Genomic DNA, 9,398 nt, shown 5'->3' with positions numbered 1-9,398 from the left:
AGGACCGGTCTCTCCTCACAACATGTCCAAAGTATGTTAGACGGAGCCTCAGAATCCTTGCCTCCAAGGAGCTGCCCGGTTTAACCCTTTCCAGGACAAATCTGTTTGTTTTCCTCGCAGTCCATGGTATTCTCAATACTCTTCTCCAGCGCCACAGCTCAAAGGCATCAATTCTCCTTCTCTCCTCCCTGGTCATTGTCCAACTCTCTGATGCAGAACAAGTGATTGCGAAGACCATGGTCTGTATCAGACGCACCTTAATCTCCAGAGAGACACCATTGCTCTTCAGTATTTTGGAGAGGTCCCTAACAGCAGACTTTCCCATGGCAATGCGCCTTTTAATTTCCTGGCTGCTGGTGCTAAAACATTTGGCTACTCATCCAAGGATCAGTGGTTGAAGCCACCAGCTTCTCTGAATGAGAAAGATGAGACAGTCTGCTTTCAGAGATTTTTTCTTTTACTCATTTTTAAAATTTTTCATTTTCATATAATAATACCTTTACAGTATGTTCCTTTCATATACATTGTTTTATAAAATTTTTCACTAACATTGTGCTTCATACAATCACCCATACTTACTCTTACATTATTTTTTAATACTAGTTTATTTACAAAATTAGAATACATTGTTTTGTTTGTTTGTTTTTCACAGAGATTTACGTCCTTGAAAATCCTTTGAGGCAATTCTACTCGGTCCTATGGGATCATTGTGAGAGGAGATCTGCTCAGAAGCCGTAAACCCCCAAAACTCACTGCCTGAGAGGCAATTATAACTCCTGGTGACTTGCCTTTACAGTTCTGAGGCTATGAATATTTCTCCTAAGGAGCAGCTGGTGGAGTCCAGATTCAGACCTTTCATTTCATTATCAGCCTGATATATAATATGCTTTATCACTGGGGCTATCTTAATTGTTTTTATTTTAAACATTCCTATATTATAGGCATCACTGGAGGTGTACTCCATAGAGAGTTGCCATGATAATCCGGAAGAGGTGCCTCTGGTGGTTCAAATCCACTAGCAGCTATGCAGAAGAGAGATGGACACTTTTCTCCCAATGGGCTTGTCCTTGGAAAACCCGCTGGAGGGTCCCCTGTGAGTCAGTTCTGATTTGATGGCAAAGAGAGAGAAATATTTACTATTTCTGAAGTTTTTCTTTCTACTTAAACATTAAAGTTTCCTTCTATTTTAATTTTCCTGCATATTGAAAGTCTCCATTGGCCTTTCTTTTAGTGCTTATCCATTGACCCTTCGTTGTTGAAGGTCGGTTTTGGTGGCCACTGTCTTGTGGGTTAATTTGATTTTTCTCCCAGGCCTTTACAGAGCCCTCCACGCCCCTGCCTCCTATTGTCTCGTTCCCTCCTGTGTAGCTATTCTTATAACTAACTCTGCCCGCTTCCAGAACTTTCTCTTTAGCCTTCTTGTCAGGAGTTTGACTGCAAAGCCCCTCCTGAGTGGTCCATTGACTGTCTGGAATCTAGAAAATATGGCTTTCACCGAATTTCAGAAAATTTCAGTCGTTATTTTGTCAAGTCCTTGTCCTTACCCAGCAATTAGTCCACAGGAGTCCCCACCTCCATGGATGGGGTGCTTCCTACATAGTATCCTACAGCTCGGACAAGTTCTGCTCTCTTTTTGTCTCCACCCGCATCTTTGTTCTCTTGTTTTATCAGAATGGTTCCTTTCTGTTAATCTTATTTCAAATTTGAAACTCTTCTGTCAAATGCAACTTGTTACTAAAGCCATCAAGTGATTTTTTCAATTCATACCTTTAAGGGTTTTCAAGTGTAGAATTAATAGTCAATTCCTTACAATAGCTTGTTATCCTATACTGAAATTTCAGCAGTTTTTACTGCTAACAAAAAGGCTAGGGAGCCCTGGTGGCCTAGTGGTAGGAAGCTGTGCTGCAATTCCAAAAGGTACGCAGTTTGAATCTACCAGCTACTCTGAAGAGAAGGATGGGCAGTCTCTTCCTGCGGGATTAACTGCCTCTGAAAACCCGCCAGAGGGTCAGCTATGGGTCGGTTCTGACTCAACGGTAAACAACCACTACCAAAATGCATGGCGTCTCTGGGGCTTTGAACTCAGCTGCTCTGGGAAGAAAGCTGGGCAGACTCTCCCAGTAAATATCAACAGCCTTGGAAACTCAAGGAGGGTCAGCATGAGCGTGAACTGAATCAGTGGCCGCAAACTAAGCCCCAGCATGTCTAGAATCGCTGCTCTGAAGACATTCTGCAAATTATGCTACTAGAGTCATCTCAACGTGTTTCCCTGGAAGGCCTTCTGTCTTGAATAGAAGATCCTTTTACTCTTGTATCCTGGGCATAGCCACAGCATGTGCTGGCGACTCTGGCTTTGTCGTCTCAGCAGGCCATGGATTCTCCTGACTTCAAACTGCAAACTCACACAGCAGGAAGGCACCACCAGGGTCTACATGCAGCCCTTTTGCTTCAGGTCCTTCCTGTCCATGTACACATGGGGGGGCGGGGAGAATCTAAAAGTTGGGACCAGATTTTTAGGCCAAATCGGGGGCTCCCTGACTGTGTTTCTCTCCTGTCCTTTCCCTTTTCACTTTCTCCTGCATAAGGCTGAATCCCAGCCACCCAGCATGGCACCTCTGCCCTCACTCACCACACACTGTGCCAACTGCAGACCACCTAGTGGTGGTGGTTGTCAAGTGCCCTTGAGCCAGGTCTGACTCACAGTCTGAACAGCAGGTCTGACCCTGTCCTGTCTTGCACCTTCTTTATCAACCCGACACATTTGAGCTCATTGCTACAAATATCGTACCAGTCTCCCTCGTTGAGGACCTCTTCTCTTTCACTGACTCTCCACCTTTCCAAGCATGATGCCCTTTTTCAAGGAGTATCCTGACCTCTCTAAAGTACTCAAGAGCAACAGTGTCTCTCTGGAGACTAAGGTAGGCCTGATACAGGCCATGGTCTTTGCAATCACTTGTTATGCATCAGAGAGCTGGACAATCACTAGGGAGGATAGAAGGAGAATTGACGCCTTTTGAGCTGTGGTGCTGGAGAAGAGTATTGAATGACCATGGACTGCCAAGAAAACAAACAGATTCATCCTAGAGAGGGTTAAACCAAGCAACTCCTTGGAGACAAGGATTCTGGGGCCTCGTCTGACATACTTTGGGCATGTTGCAAGGAGGGACAGGTCCTTGGAGAGGGATGTCATGCTTGGTAGGGTGGAGGGACAGCGCAGGAGGGGAAGACCCTCTATGAGGTGGATTGATTCAATGACAGGGGTAATCGGGATGGGTGTGTCAGAGGCAATGCAATTGGCACAGGATAGAGCAGGTTTAGGGCTGTTGTACATGGGGTCGCTATGAGTCGCAAACGACTCGATGGCCCATAACAACAACAACAACAACAACAACAACAACAACAACATCCTTTCCTAGCAACATGTTCAAACAAAGGATGTGAGGTGAACCTGTCATTAATCTTGGCCTCCAAGGAAGACTTTGGTTTTACTTTCTCCCAGATATGTCTGTTTTTCTTTTGACAGTCCATGAAAGAGTCAATGCTCTTCTCCAACACCACAGCTCGAAGGCGTCAATTCCTCTTCTGTTGTCCCTGTTATTGTCCTGCTCTCAGACGCATAGCAGGTGACTGAAAAGACTCTGGCTTGAATCAAGTGCACCCTCGTCTTTAAACTAACATCATTACACTTCAGGACTTTGGAAAGATCTCTGACAGCAGACATTCCCAATGGTATTGTTGTTTGTTGTTGTTGTGTGTCATTGAATCATCTGCAACAACTCGTAGCAACTCTATAAAGTAGCTCTGAAGCCTGCTCTGTCCTGAGCCAGTCTCACTGACTCAGATACACCTACCCCCAGTACCCTAGTTACTGTATCAGTCCATTTCATCCGGGGTCTTCCTTTCCTGTGCTGACCCTCCAACCTTTTGAGCATACTGTCCTTCTCCAAGGATCTGTCCCTCCTGGCCATGTGCCCAAAATAAGTGAAACGGAGCTTCAAAATCCTAGCCTCCAAGGAGAAACTTGGTTTCACTCTCTCCAAGACAGACTTACATGATTTTTACAGTCCATGGTATGTACAAGACTCTTCTCCAGCACCACAACTCAAAGGCATCAGTTCTTCTGTAATCCTTAGTCATTGTCCAGCTCTCTGATGCATAGTATGTAATTGCAAAGACCATGGCCTGGGTAAGGAACACCATAGTCTCTAGACTGACAACATTGCTCTTCAATACTCTGGGGAGGTCCCTGAAAGCAGATTTTCCCAGTGCAATTTGTCTTTTGATTTCCTGACTGTTGGTGCCAAGAACATTGATTGTGGAGTCAGGCAAGCTGTAGTTGTTAACAACCTCAATCTCTTCTCCATCCATCATGGTGCTGCCAGTTGGCCCAGTGGGGAGAATCTGTCTTCTTTAAGTTGAACTTCTACCCATATAGAAGATTATAGTCCTTGACCTTCTACAGCAAGTGCTTCAGGTCCTCCTCAGTTTCAGCAAGCAGGGTTGTGTGATCTGCATAACACAGATTGTTGATGAGTCTTCCTCCGATCCTGATGCCACACTCCTCATAGAGCCCAGCCTCCAGAGTAATCTGTTCCACATATAAACTGAAAAGATATGGAGACAGAATACATCCCTGACTCACTTCTTTCCTGATTTTGAACTATGCAATGTTTCCTTGCTCTGTTCTGAGGACTGCTTCTTGCTCTGAGTATAGGTTTCGCATGAGCACTGTCAAGTTTCTGGGATTCCCATTCCCTCCTCGAAGTTAGCCAGTTTCTTGTGATCCACACAGCTCTGTATGGGGCTCTGCTGGCCTAGTCGTAAGAAGATGTGCTGCAATCTCAAAGGCACACAGTTCAAATCCACCAACTGCTCCATGAGAGAAGGCTAGGCAATCTCCCGTGTGACTACTGCCTCTGGAAATCCATTGGAGGGTCAGCTATGGGTCAGTTTTGACTCACTGGTACACAACAACCTAATGGTATATACCTCCAGAGCTCCTAGCTTTTGGTACCAAGGGTTGATTGTGGATCCAAGTAAGATGAAGTCATTGACAATTTCAATCTTTTCTCCATATATCAAGTTGTTGCCTACTGGAGCAGTAGTGAAGAGCTTTGTCTTCTTGATGCTGAGGTGTAATCCATACTGAAGGTTGCAGTCCTTGATCCACTGCAGCAAGCCCCTCAGGCCCTCCTTTCAGCAAGCAAGGTTGTGTCATCAGCATAGTGAAGGTTGTTGATGAGTCTTCCTCCAATCCTGATACCACACCCTTCTCCATAAACTCGTAAACTCCAGCTTCTCTAATGATTTATTCACCATACAGATAGAATAGGTATGGAGAAAGCATACAGCCCTGATGCACACCTTTCCACATTTTAAACCATGCAGTGTTCCCTTGTTCTGTTCGGACAACAACCTCTTGGTCTAAGGATAAGTTTCTTCTAAGCACAATTAAGTGCTCTGGGATTCCCACTCTTCTCAATGTTAGTATAGTTTGTTATTACCCACACCATCAAATGGCTTTTCATAATCAATGAAACACAAATAGACAGCCTTCTGGTGTTTTCTTTCAGCCAAGAGCCTGATAAGCAAGTCTGTCTTGAAGGAAGTGCAGCCTTGGTGCTTCTTAGATGCAAGGATCATGAAACTTCATCTCACATGCTTTGGACATGTCGTCACGAGTGACCAGTCCTTGGAAAAAGGCATTGTGCTTGGAAAGGTGGAGGGTCAGAAAAAGAGAGGAAGACCCTCAACAAGATGGACTGGCATCGTGACAGAGTGCTTGAGCATGATGGAGATCATAAGGATGGGCCAGGACAGGGCAAGGTGCAGGCCTGTTGTTTCTAAGGTCGCTAAGAGTCATCGTCAGCTGGACGGTACATACATGTTGTCGTTATGTGCTGTCAAGTTAGAACCAAGTCATTGCTGACCCTCCAGCAGGTCCTTAGAGGTTTTAAATCTCATGGAAGGTGATTGCCTGTCTTTCTCCTCAGGATAGCTGGTAGATATAGGAAGATCTGGTGACCTGGTGGTAAAGAGTTGAGCTGCCAACCAAACAGCACACAATTTGAATCCACAGGAGAAAGATGAGCAGTCTCCTCCTGTGTGATTTAAAGCCTCTGAAAACTCCATGGGGGGCCAGCTATGAGTTGTTGTTGCCAATTCAATGGCACATAAAAACAAAAATGGAAAAAATATATATACCTATTCGATGCATGTATGAGATATCCATTCTATGTCGATGTTGTTGTTAGGTACCATCGTGTCAACTATGACTCAGAACAACCTTGTCCTGTCCTGTAACGTCCTCAGGATGCCTGTCATGCTTGACCTTGTGGCAGTCACCATGTCAATTCATCTCAGTGAGAATCTCCCTCTTTCTTACTGGCCTCTATCTCTATACCTTTTCCAGCATGATGCCTCTCTAAGAATGGGTTCCTCCTGAAAATGTCCAAAGTAAGTGAGGCAGAGTTTCACCATTCATCCTTCCATCACTCATGATTGCTCCAGTGGTGAGTGTTTTTGTTTTCTTGTTGGCTTTTCCTGTCTTTCTGTCTTAGCAATGACCTTTTTGCTTCTTTCGTGGATGATATCATTGAGGTAATTCCACAGCTTGAAAAGTCCTCAGTTATTAATGTTTAATGTGTCAAATGTATTCTTAAGATGTTTTTTACATTTACTTGGGATATACTCAAGATCATATTTTGGTTCTCATGAACTTATTTTCCTTTTCATCAACTTCTGTTTGACCTTGCATGAGTAATTGATGATCTGTTCCAGTCAGCCTAGTTTTACACATCTGTCAGTTATGTGTTATTGTGATGCTGGAAGCTTTGGCACCATTATTTCAAATACTAGCAGGATCACCCACAGTGGACAGGTTTCAGTGGAACTTCCAGACTGATTAAGAAGCACCTCTGGCCATGTACTTCTGAAATAATGGATCTTTGAAAACCCTATGGATAACAGAGGAACATTGTTGCACATAGTGCTAGAAGATGACCATGTCAGGTTGAGAGGCACTCAAAATGCAACTGGGAAAGAGTTGCCCCCTCAATGTAATTGTTTTTGTTGTTATACGCCATGGAGTCAAGTATGACCCATAGTGACCCTAAGAACAACAGATCTGAACCCTGTCCTGTCCTGTGCCGTCCTCATCATCTCCGACACACTGCAGCTCATTGCTGCAGTCAATGTGTCAGTCTATGTCATTGAGGGGCTTCCTCTTTTTTGCTGACTCTCTACCTTTCCAAGCATGATGTCCCTCTCCAGGAATAGCAGCTCCTCCTAACATCTGGAGACCAAGGTGCACCTGATTCAGGTTATGGTGTTTGCAATTACCTGCTATGTATCCTAGAGCTGGGCAATAGTTAAGGATGACAGAAGAAGGATTGATGCCTTTGAGTTGTGCTGGAGAAGACTCTTGGACATACTGTGGACTGCCAGAAGAACAAGCAGGTCTGTCCTGGAGAGGGTAAAACTCGGCAACTTTTTGAAGGCAGGGATTTTGCAGCTCCTTCTCACATAGTTAGTGCACGTGGACAGGAGGAACCAGTCCTTGGAGAAGGATATTATGCTCGCAAGGGAAAATGAACAGCACACGAAATGAAGACCCAGGATGAGTTGGACTGACTCAGTGACTGGAGAAATGGGATTAGGTCTGTCAGAGATGATGAGATTGGCTCAGGAGGGGGCAGTGTTCAGAGCTAATGTACATAAGGTGCATGAGTCGTAGGCAATTTGATGGCACATAACAACAACAACATACCGAAAGTATGTAAGACAAAGCTTCATCATCCTTGTCCACAAAAAAAGCACTCTGGCTGCTCTCTCTGCAAGACATGTTTGTTCTCTTGGCTGTCCATGGGATGTTCAGTGCTCTTCTCCAACACAACAGCTCAATGGTATTTCTTCTTCTTCTGTCATCCCTATTCATTGTCTAGCTCTCAAATGCATAGTAAGTGATCGGAAAGACCATGGCCTGAGTCACACACTTTAGTGCTCAAACTGACATTATTGCTCCTCAGTAATTTGGAGAGGTCCCTGACTGCAAACTTTCCCAGTGCAATACATCTCCTGATTTCCTGACTGTTGGTACCAAGTGTGTTAATGGTGGATCCAAGTAAGGTGATGTTGTTGACAGTATAATGTTTTCTCTATCTATCATGATATTGCCTGTAGGTCCAGTGATAAGAATCTTTGTCTTCTTGACATTGAGATGCAATCTATATTGAAGGCTGAATTCCTTGATTTTCTCCAACAAGTGCTTCAAGTCGTCCTCACTTTTAGCAAGCAAGGTTGTGTCATTTGCATAACTGAGGTTATTGCAAAGTCTTCCTCTGATCCTGTTGATGCCATATTCTTCTTCATAGAGTCCAGCTTCTCGAGTAATTAGCTCAGCATACAGATTGAACAGGTATGCAGAGAGGATGCCACCGTGAGGCACACCTTCCTTAGTTCTAGACCATAGAGTGTGCCCTCACTCTGTTTACACAACAGCCTCTTGGTCTAGGTATAGGTTTCACATGAGCACATTTGAGTGTTCTGAGATTCCCATTCAGTGTTTTAACTGTATTTTGTTGATCCACACCAAACTTTTTATAATATTATTTAAAGCAGTTGGGAAAAGTGTAGGGTCAGCAAAAAAGAGGACGAGCGTTAACAAAATGGATTGACACAGTGAGTGTAACAACGGTTCTAAAGTCTGAAGATGATGCAGGATAGCGCAAAGTTTAAAACTGTCGATCACGGGGGGGGGGGGGGTCGCTGAGTTGTACTTGACTCAACAGCACCTAACAACAACTACCGGTGTTTTGAACTGAATGTGTTTGATCACACACACTCGCACACAAAGAGCGAGGCAGGGCGAGCGTGAGGAACGCTGTGTAACTACAGCATGGCCCCCGAAGGGTTTGGCCTGGCACCAAGAAGGCCACACGACTTGTTTGGTGAGTCAGAGAGGAGCTTTGTGCCCTCGAGTGGGGGCCTGGCTATCATCGCCCTCAGATCTCATTCCCCAGAGGTGAAGTAGGAGGATTCTTTCCAGTCATTCGTTGTGGCATCCGTTGGCAAGGCGTGGGCTCATTCATTCACTCACTGGCACGTTCACCCGTTCGCCTCCCCCCACCTCTCCTCTCTGGCTTCCGGCCACGAGCCTCTCTGTCTAGGCCCCGCCCATGGCCCGGCCTCCCGCTCCGTCCACCAATCGAGGCTTGCGAGCAGGGCGGGGCCGGGGCGGGGCCTCGTCCCCCTTTATCCGCGGCGGCCAAGGCTCCGGAAACGCACCGGAGCTGCTGGGCTGACTGTCTGTGCGCCTCGCAGCGCTTCCTGCCACGCCAGGCCTGCAGGGCCGCGCTCCTCTCCCAGCCTTTGACGCGCCTCGCGGGGCGGCAGCTCAG

The sequence above is a fragment of the Elephantulus edwardii genome, unplaced genomic scaffold (genome assembly GCF_000299155.1).
Source record: "Elephantulus edwardii isolate Elephantulus edwardi_28Jun2011 unplaced genomic scaffold, EleEdw1.0 scaffold00269, whole genome shotgun sequence".
Lineage (NCBI taxonomy): Eukaryota > Metazoa > Chordata > Mammalia > Macroscelidea > Macroscelididae > Elephantulus > Elephantulus edwardii.
This window is presented reverse-complemented; position numbering follows the sequence as displayed.